This window comes from Mytilus galloprovincialis, chromosome 8 (genome assembly GCF_965363235.1).
Source record: "Mytilus galloprovincialis chromosome 8, xbMytGall1.hap1.1, whole genome shotgun sequence".
Lineage (NCBI taxonomy): Eukaryota > Metazoa > Mollusca > Bivalvia > Mytilida > Mytilidae > Mytilus > Mytilus galloprovincialis.
The window spans coordinates 4582332-4593742 of record NC_134845.1 but is presented as its reverse complement, the minus strand read 5'-3'; the positions used below and the strand labels follow the sequence as shown (position 1 = coordinate 4593742).

At 31.1% G+C, this 11411-nt stretch overlaps 1 long non-coding RNA gene across 1 annotated transcript; it reads right to left on the bottom strand.

Annotated features, from left to right (window-relative positions):
• Positions 1–2494: 2494 nt before the first annotated feature.
• Positions 2495–8049, bottom strand: LOC143043083 (uncharacterized). The gene is made up of 5 exons (XR_012968184.1): positions 7921–8049; positions 6384–6698; positions 4714–5091; positions 3963–4058; positions 2495–3291 (listed from the first exon to the last, which is right to left on the bottom strand). It is a non-coding gene; the product is annotated as an uncharacterized LOC143043083 (long non-coding RNA).
• Between the last annotated feature and the right edge of the window lie 3362 nt (positions 8050–11411).

Below are 11411 nucleotides of genomic sequence, written 5' to 3'. Positions count from 1 at the left end.
CACAACGCAAAAATCATATAGAATATTTCAATAAGTGAAATTGTTTTCATGGTTATTTCATAGTATGTTTCTATTGTTACTACACTTATTAGGATAAATATAGAGAAAGAATGCTTAACCATCCCAAACATAATATGTGCCTGTCCAAATGTAGACAATTCATTTAATGTTTACGATATATAGATTGAATTAATTTAAGCCTTGTCCTTGGGCATGCCAGATGCAAACACCTCCATCATTAAACATCGAAGTTAGTCCTCTTATTGTATGGTATTAATATAATGATGTTAATGACATGTATTCCACATCGATTGATTGTAGTAAATCATTGATCCCTGAAAGGAACAGCTATCAAGAAAATGTGATACTGTTGGATTTTCAATATAATTTACAAGCTACTATGAGGAGACATCGACAAATAAGCTAGTACCTTTTGATAACTATTGCTACAACTCGTCAAAATATAACTACAGTAAATCATTCCCATCTATGATTTTAACGCGAATTATGTACAAATGACAGATATACAGTTCGACAGACAGAAGAACAGAGTCAAAAGGTTACCGAACCCGCTTTCGATTGCAGAGAAGTACGTAAAACCTGAACAACGAGCAACCTGAATCCCGAAAAAATCATGATCTCAAATGCTCTGAAATGGTAAGCATATCGTGTGCCATATATATCAACAGTCCCACTGTGTGTTTATACAAACCTTAAGCTTAAAGGAAGACGGAAAAATCAGTCTATGTGTACTTTCAAGTACTCGAAGCAAGTACAAAGCCAAGTTAATTCCCAGAATAGAAAACAAATATATGTTTACATTAAACAAAATAAAACATATTTTTATTTTCTATTATTTTAACGTAGAGCATTACACAGGAGACATTATTTATAGAAATCAGAAGCTGGTATAGAATTGGTAGCGTAGAAGTAATTATGCTTCCTCAGACGCACTTGATAGACATTCAGACTGTCATACAAGTGAGAGGTTAAGTTTGTTATAAAACCAGATTTAATCAACCATTTGAAACAATAAAGAAGTGTTTATACGAAGTCAGAAATATGGCAGTTGTATTTTATTCGTTTGATATCTATTCCTTGGAGTTCGATATCTTTTGTTATTTCTCGTTTTAAGCGTATATATGTTCTTAAGTCAGATCATTGCCTTTGTGAACTAAAAATGAATATTATGAAATATTGTTTTTTTTTTATTTACAATCAGGCAGTGAGAAAAGGGAAATAGATATCGAAATATTCTCCGGAATTAAAGATGTTTGTCCTTTTACCTTTGTTCAAAGCGGCATTTGAAAGTGTTCCCAACCACATAGTTGATAAATATTGCTGTAGAGAAACCATTGAGTAAACGACAATGTTCCGGCTGACACTGATCAGATACAATTCAATTATCTAGTTGGATAAGATCCCTTCTTCTTGTGTTGTCTAGAAGCTCGTTATTTTGTACTAAACTGGTAGACTTTTTTTTCTGTCATTTTTGTTTTATAATATTTTTAATCTGGATGTTGTTTGTATTTACTTCCTGTATTATACTTTTAATTATATCTTTATGAAATCTTTTTTTATTGCCCCTTCGGTACATTTTGTTTAACCTTTTTAGATCTTAATAATAGATCTATATGGTTGAATATTGGTCAGTCCTTGTGAACAGATACTTGTAGGCTAAACTCTTCAAAAATATGTTATTATGAGAAAAATAACATGTTTCAGCAATTTTAACTTGAAATCAGTTCTAACTTCTTGTTAGACTTGTCAGAATTATATTTCATACCCCCTAGTGTTTTTCCCCAACGGGGTAAACAGTTCTAAATTATATATATTAGAGCAGCTCTTTGAACATGTTTTAGAAAAATAAAGTGCATTTGATTTTCCCTTGAGATCATAATTCATTTCAAAAATGTTCAATTGTAAAACAAATACAGCGTCGGTGTAATTTTTATTTGTAAAATTGAAAATGGAAATAGGGAATGTATTAAAGAGACAACAACCCGACCAAAAAGCAAACAACAACCGAAGGCCACTAATGGGTCTTCAATGCAACGAGAAAATCCCGCACCCGGAGGCGTGTTCACATGGCCCCTAAGCAAAAATGTGTAGTAGTTCAGTTATAAAAAAACTCTGATATATATATATAAAAAAATTAAAAATAAAAATCTTACAAGACTCACATAGCCATCTGACTTATAGTGTTTTTTTTTTGTTTGTATTTAATTTCTAAGTAACATTATATTTTCTGTTCATATATGATAATGATAATCATTGAGGAAACACAATTCAGATATTTTTGTCATTATCTTAAAAAAAAGCACGCAAAATACAGTGTATTCCAAGAAAGACACTTAGATTAATTTATCACTGGTTAAACAGATAAATTACAGAATAACCATGATATCATTTGTTCTAGGGAAGTATTAGTTTATCCGAGATAACCTGATATTATTCATGATATACATATGGTTAGGTGCTACATGTTCTAAAATTAGATTTTAACATGCGCTTATTTGAACAACAAACATAAACTTTAAAAGGCAACAGTAGTATTCCGCTGATCAAAAGTCATAAACCGATTGAGAGATAACATATATAGTACTAATATTAAACAATGCTTGAGTTGCAACGGTATCCCAGATATTATGTTTAAGATAATGCATAATTAAAGGCTTTCTTGTCATTTAACACAACAGTGGTGTCAAATGACAAAATAAGTTCATGTAGCAATTAATAAGATAAATAAATGGCACGTTAATTAAATACATGTACATGAACTAAATAAATAATTGTATGCATGGGTACATGACAAACAGTTATAAAGACAGCAATTCGGAATCTGTTCTAAGGAAGAATTATCATTTACAGTTTTTTTTTAAGTAGAAACATATAAAGCTGGGAAAAGGTAGAACTGCAATAAACTGTTCTAGAGATTCTACAGACTGCGGTACAACATTTCCCAACAGATCTTAAAATTCTAAGAGTTGTTTTAATAACTGTATGTATATGTTCAAGGTACAAAATATTATTATTATTATAACTTATATTGTCTATGACGTCTCCTTTTATGGTATTTTCTTTTGTGTTTCCCTTTCTGTGATCGTTGTTTCGTCTTTCTCCTAACACGTTTACAATGTCTTCTGATATCCTTGTCAGGACAACACAAAGAACATGTAGATTTGTACCTACTGCTACATCTATTAACACCTTTCAATTTACAATTTCTACATCTACCTTTGATAACGTTTGCGGGACATCGTTTTGTGAACTTCTTGTTGCAGTTGATATCTGAAACAGTGATTAATTCTTTATTTTACCATAGAAATAATTTTAAAAAATGTTGCCGGATAATATTTCGTCTTCCTATACTTTTTATGTTGTAAAAATAAAGAAGACATTGCTCAAGTTCCGCAGCGAATATTTGTAAGTATTAGTTTAAAAATTATGATATTGCCATTATTTGCAACTACAGAAGTAACATTGAACGAAAGCAACTGAATACCGATTGTTGATTGCTTTACGTCGCATTAGCACAACAAGGCTATATCGCGGCGAACCAACTGAATAACTAACTAACTTATTTAGAATTAATGGCGTCTTGCAAGAAACTATCTTTGGTATACATAACTTTTTCTAATATAGAATTTCTATCACCCAAGCTGGTTATGGTTTTATCTATGTGGTTTTATCCATTTGTCCTTTAAATGCACATACCAGTCAAAACTATAAAACAGGGGCGAAAGATACCAGAGGGACAGTCAAACTCATAGATAGAAAATAAACTGACAACGCCATGGCTAAACAATAAAAAGACAAACAGACAAACAATAGTACACAAGAGAAACATAGAAAACTAAAGACTAAGCAACACGAATCTCATCAAATACTGGGTATGATCTTAGGTGCTCACAGGGACTATAACAATCATCTGTATGTTTACCACGACACATATTCAGTACCTGTCATGTCCATAGTTAGTTGTGCCTTTCGATATGTTTTCATTAACTTAGCACATGCTGAGGTATTTGCAAAAACGGTGGCATTATTTCCGATCCCTAAAATAAAAAAAAATGTTTACTCATAAAATATAATGATATGAACATGATCAAAAGTGAATGGAGGTAAGCAATAACTCGTTGCATTTTCTATGTATGCGAGAATCATATGCTGAGTAACGCATTTTGTGGAAATCAAGATTATATTATAAATGAATAGTGTAATGATGTTCAGGTTGATTTATATATATTTATCAGGTGTAATGATATAAACTAAATTTGGTCTAAGAGACGTCAGCATCGTTCTAAATATTCACCCCATGGACAGATGACAGGGATCTTAAACTTTTTGTTGTCTGTATTTTTTTCGCTTTTGTAAAATAAATATAGATGAACATATACGTTGGTTCATTCCTAGGACACAGCAATAGGGATATTCGTGTTTACATTATGGTATAAAGTTGATAGTAAAAGGACTAGGAATGCCTACATTTGCTTTTAGAGTTTTAACTTAAGGTTCAATATTGGGATTGGTTAGGTTTGTAATCAACCTCTAATAGACAAAATGTACAATTTAAATGCTAAAAGATGTTTTAAAGCATATACAGTGTTATGGTCTATTTGTTATTTCAAATCATAGTACCGTAAGTTGTTATCACTGACATGCCCACATAAAGCTCCCCCGTATGCTATGTAAGACAAATTATATACTCACTATTAAAACAAATAACAAAACCACGCCCTCCTTTTGAGACAATGTGTCCAGATTGTGATTCAAATCTAATAGAAACATTTCCGCTTGATACGTTTAAAATTTGATTGAAGCCTGTTCGTGGTACAGGTTTGTCATTTATGTATAACTTGTCGGTGTTTTGATCTACATCGAATATGTGTGTAGAAATATGAATTCTCTCATTTCTATGGTTGTCCATATTGATTAGCTTCCGACATTGAAATCCAGCCTTGTTTTTATTATTTTTCCCAAAATCATAATTCCATGGAATATTAGGATGGCTAAGTATTACTCCGTCAGTATGAGATTTTATATATTCTTCTCCTTCACAGATACCCTGACTGAAATATGTGGACTTCTCTGGAAATAAAAGTTTGAAATTCGTTTCATTAGATTGGTTTTTGCAATTCTAAACAAATTAAATTATACGAGTTATAGGAAGATGAGGAAAAGTGATATAAACAAGGTTTCAATAGTATGTTTTATTAGTTACATAGTGTGCTAGTGACCTTATACGGTATACATAGGGTCAGTAAATTCCATATGTGGTGAGAGCGAAGCTGACCTCATATATACCATACTACGTCACTAGCACACTATGTAACGAATTTATCTTACCGACTACTAGTATCTTAGCGTGTGAAATTTATACTAGTGACCCATCAAAATGAGCAAGTCTTCAATACTGTTAGCATTAAGAAACTACTTCCATTGATCCTACAAAAACAGATGCCAACAATAACAACTTGTTAGGTTTAAGTGTATTTTATGTATTTATTTCTATCTTAATCCTCAGTTTCTTCGTCTTTTGAAACATTTAAGATTTTTTTTCTCAGTACCGTTTGGTTTTTACGTGTATGAAATAAGCCCAGTCTCCCTTCTTACCTAATATGGAATATAAAGGAATGTAACACCACTACTAACCGTACGCGTGTATGAAACAAGCCCGTCCTCCCTACTAACCTTATCTTTAATATACACGGTCTCCACGCGGACGCTTTTAACCAATCATATTCCTAGATTAATATATATCTCTCATAATGACGATATCTGTAGACACAATCAACATCGCGAAAGAAAATTTTCTAGCTACAATAGCATTATATGCTATAATTTTTTTTTATGGTAGATAAGTAAGAAAAAAGTAAAAAGATATGAAGTAAATTCCCATAATAAACAAACTTTAGGCTGTAACGATGCTTTCCAATTACATGTTCACAACTTGTTCAATGGTTTGAGTCAATCGATTTAAATATGTACATATTATTCGCAGACATCAATTCAAAATTTTATAAGTGCATACTCAATTCTGCGTTATTTGATCTCTGTTGGAATGTTGTCTCATTGGTAATCATCCTATATCTTTTTCTCATACTAACCTTTATTACGTTTTATGATGTATATATCTTTTGTTCTATACAATGAATACCCGTTACATCAGCATATCTTTCTGATTAATTGTAACCCATTAAACACACATCCACAAAACACTCATATCCACATTTGTACAGTACGGTGACCTATAGTTGTTAATTTCTGTGCCATTTTGGTCTCTTGTGGAGAATTGTCTCATTGACAATCATACCACTTCTTCTTCTTTATATAACATAACATTTTTGGTTTGCACAAATTGATACTTTATCTAAACTTACCGTTTTGACTGATACAAGTCCAATTCCTCACTTGTAGCGTGTTTACATCATCAATTTGTGTTGCCTGGAAAAATGGATTTGTTGGAAACTTGATCAGACATATAGGTTTCCAGTAACATTCTGCAATGTTAACAATCAGATCCACAGGTTGACCAAGACTAAAAGGGTTTATCGCTCTGCATGTTTTATCGGTAGCCCATACTTTAGGGTTATAGATAATGGACCCTTTAGGACAACGTATCTTGATTGCTTGGCAGTCTGTATTTGAGCGCTGTCTAAAACAGCCTTTGTGTTTTTTTGATTTGGAACATACAACTGAAAAAAAAAGCATTCTTGAGAAATATATCTCCAGGGGAAATGAAGACTAGGTCTTATAGTTTGTTTTTTTTTCACCTAAACAGTGATTCAAGACAACAAGGTGTTTTACATTAATCACGTAGTTAACACAACCTTTCTTATTGCATAAGCGTTTTATTCAATGCTTACATCGATATATATCGTATTTTACTAATGAAAATTCCATTTAAAATACTCATATTCTATATTGATATTAAACTCTGTATTGACTATACAAATCAGCTGTAAATGGATAAAAGTAAATACATATGCTAATGAGGCTGCAACATACAAGATCAAAGTGTATAACCATTTCGAAGTTACCATTCGGTATATAATAACAGCACATTGCATGACCGACATACATCTTTAAACAAAACGGAAACTATCACAAACCGCTGAGTATTGGTCTACGATACATGTACATCTCTAAGATGATTGAAGACTGACAGTCAAATATCGTCATGAATAAAACATTTTTTTCTCATACATATGTTAAACTGGATTAAAAAATAAACTTAAGATTTTAAAGCAAAGAATGTGCCACTGACAGGTATATATTTTTAGATTAAGATATTGTGACTTCTAAATAGCATTTCTTAAACAGTAGCAGTTTTGTGTATAGCTTAAATCCTTAATTTAAAAATAAGTCTTCATCAACATATATATGCAAACAAACTCATCAAATATATCAGGTTTATAATTCTGTATGCCATACGCATGTTTCGTCCAAAAAACACCAGCGACGCTGGAATCCAAAAAATTAAAAGGCCAAATCAAGTACAAACCGATACTTCATATGATTGACCAAAACATAGACAGAATACTATATGATATATGAGAAACGATCGAAGTGACTAATAACAAACTGTACTTAATAATTCGTTTTGTGGTTTTACAAACATTTGAAGAAAATATACGTACAAGTACACATATAGATATCATTACATTAACCGTATTTTTATGTTATGTTCAAACGTATCTGTGTACAGAGTTTTAATAGATGTTTAAATGTGTAAAAATATTAATTGACATAAGCTTTCTTTTTAATTAAAAAAAATGCCACTTTCACCAATGATTCAACTTACTTGTTTTTATCAAAAATATTTTAAAATAGAATACTGAGTTAATTAACAAAGCAATCGAATAATGAACAGAAAATTTAGAGAAAATTTCATAAAAGAGTAAAACGATGAAATACCTGTCCATAAGATCAAAGAGAAGTAAATGATTTTGAGAAACTTTATCAACTCCATACTCGACAAGGAATACAAGTATTAGTGATGTGTGGTCGAAACTTAATAAGGAAGTCCCCTAAAATGGCAGGAATCCACACAGAAAAGGACGAAACGGGGTAATTATTAGTAATTCTTTCCAATAGATTTCCTCGTTATACACATAAGACCTTTTGAAAATATAATGTTCTTGTTACTATTCTATTTTTAATTCAATGTGTGGGTGGTATGACTACTTCCTTATATGTTAGTTCAGATCAAATATGTAGTTTCGCGATTATATATGAGGAAGTAAATGAATGACATTTAAATTTATAAAGATAAAGACAGTCTTTGATTTCTGTTTAAAATCTTTTATGTTTGGTTCAAATGATTTACGCAACAGTGAAATATATGTCATTGATTTTGTGACATCGTAACGTCTTATATTGTCCGGATGAACGAGAGTGACGTCATGTATTATACTTGAATAAATCTACCTTGGACATTGTATAATGTCTCAATCATTTAAAGACGTTACAGTGTACAATTTTCGCGGATGTGCAGAAGTTGATATTAGCGTGTAAGAAGGCATAATTTTTTTATCCGGAATGCATTATATTGCACTTGGTCTCGGTAAAGGTTAGCATTCTTCATTAAGATGAATTCGAATTAATAACTACTATCTCTGTTCACATTATTATTTCGTATATTTTCACTAATTTTATTCGTTCGGGGATAGTCACATGTTAAACTATATTTCCGAAGGTAGATAGAAAAATGGCGAATAGCAAAAGTGATATTGCACGGTTATTTTTAGAATATCTAAAAACTGATATACTTTGTGACGTCATCTAATGTATTTCAGAAAACTGTTAAAAGTTTTTAAAACGTGTATTTTTATGATTGATTATTTCGGGGAAAACATCCAAAGACTGAGCAACACGAATGCTACTGATAGGAGAATATTCTTTGAGCTATTAAGAGGTTAAACACAATTGGTGATTACATAGCTGACAATCCTTAATGCCATGTGCTACTGCAATAAATAGAGGCGTATAAATGAATTACTATACACCTTCATTTGTATATTTGGGTATACTATTTGTATTCGTTCAAAATGAACATAATCTATTGGGTTGTTGTTTTTTTTTTTTTTTTTTTTTTAAATATTTTACAAACCGTGTTATGACAAAGATAATGTACATTTAATATAAAGATAAGAAGATGAGGTATGATTTTCAATCAGACATCTCTCAACCAGTTAAAAAATTCGTCATTGTCTTGTTTTATAATATATATATATCATATATTGAAATGCATTTTATGATAAGCCTTGCACAACCAATCATCGAGTTTACTTTTAAAAACTAAGAATTCGAAGATACATTGGAGGCTGTCAATGTCCTTCAGTCAAACGATAGACGACAGTATTTCCCCTTCAAAATATTATAATAAAATAAATATGAAGGAACACATATGCCCAAGAATCACATACAGCGGCTGATCATGTACTCCCTTCCTGATATGTTCAATAAATTGTTAATAACAAAGATCAATCATAAACTACACTTTCAAATGTATGACATACGAATAAATGACACTCATACTTGTAAGATAAAAAAAAACCCAAAGAAACACAACATTAATAAGTTCTTGGAATCAAACTACTGTCCTTTACAGCAAAAATATGTCATTGAAAAGAATAATAGATGAGTGTAAATGACATAGCATCAGCGTTCAGAGACACGACAACAAGTAGAAAATTATTTAAATAAACTTTAAAATCAGAATTTATCTTAATAGTTATTAGTATACAAATTTTGTATATACGTCAAAAATGATAAAATGAAATCAGCTGCTATATGATATGCAAATACGGTAAGGTATAAGCTTATGACTTGACCCAGTTTTCTTTTTCATTTAAGAACATATTTCGGGCACATTTACTGCAGGATTAAAAGTTCTAGAACAATGTTGCATATCAAATAGTTATCAAATGTACCAAGCTTATAATTTGATACGTCAGACGTGCGTTTCGTCTACATAAGACGCATCAGTGACGATCAGGTCAAAATGTTTGAAAGCAAAACGATTATGAAGGTGAAGAGCATTAATGACCCTAAAATCCCAAAAGTTGTGCAAAATAAGGCGAAGGTAATCTATACCTGGGTTAAGAAAAAACTTGAGTTTTTCTCGAAAAAATCCGACTTTTGCAAACTGTTAGTTTATAAATATTCATTTCAACACCAAATTCTGACTCAAGGTCTGTTGTAATATGACCACATGGATCACATCAAAATCATTAGTTAACAAATTGCCAAGAAAAAGATCTAGCGGTGTTAATCACAATATCACATCCTTTTGGTATTTATAGATAATAGGAAATTATTTCTATAGATATCGGAGGGTTATACAGGAAATGCCATATCTTTATATACCAAAAAAAAAAAGATAATATGAGGTTCGATCTAAGTGCATACAGGAGTAGATCTCGGATGCGTCAATGAGATTGCATGTCAATAGTACAACGTTTGAAATTGGATGTCAATCACAGACAACTTGAAGTTTAGTGCTAAACAAAACAAAATATCCAATACTAATGTGTGTGTTTTAAAATGAATATATATTTACAATTCAAATCTCAAATTACAAAATTAGAAATGTTTTGGCTGCGATTCCACAATCATAATGGGACGATACACTAGTAACCTTAATAATCAGAAAAGTGGTAAGACTTAATAATCAGACCAAAAAACAATAAATCTTCCCACAGAAAAGTGGTAAGACTTAATAATCAGACTAAAAACAATAAGTCTTCCCACAGAAAAGTGGTAAGACTTATTAATCAGACCAAAAACAATAAGTCTTTCCACAGAAAAGTGGAAAGACTAAATAATCAGACCAAAACAAAAAGTCTTCCCACAGAAAAGTGGAAAGATTTAATTACATGAATTTAAATCTAAGTGCGTATAACCGCACATCTCGGATACGTCCATGCGATAGCTTTTCAGTTGTACAACATTTTAAATTGGATGTCAATCAGACAACTTGAAGGTTAGTGCTAAACAAACCCAAATATTCAATACCATTATTTGTGTTTTAAAATGAACAGATATTTATAACAATTCAAATCTCAAATAACAAAATTAAGATTAATGTTTTACTGAGAACCACAACCAAAACAGGAAGATGGAACAATCAGGTTATGTAGCATCACATAGTTACACTTTTGTCAATCTCCAATAAATGTTTGATAACACTGACTAGCTATATAGATAGTGTAGGCTTGTTAATCAGAAGTTTGTTATTGTTACTCTTTGATCACGTCGATTATTGTAATTACAAAACCTAAAATAAATCAAGAGAAATATATTTGTATGGAGATGAAAATATAAACGGGTTTTAAACTTTTAAACTATATAACTGAACATAAAAATAGGAAAGGCAAAGGACATAGAGGACAGAGATATCAACA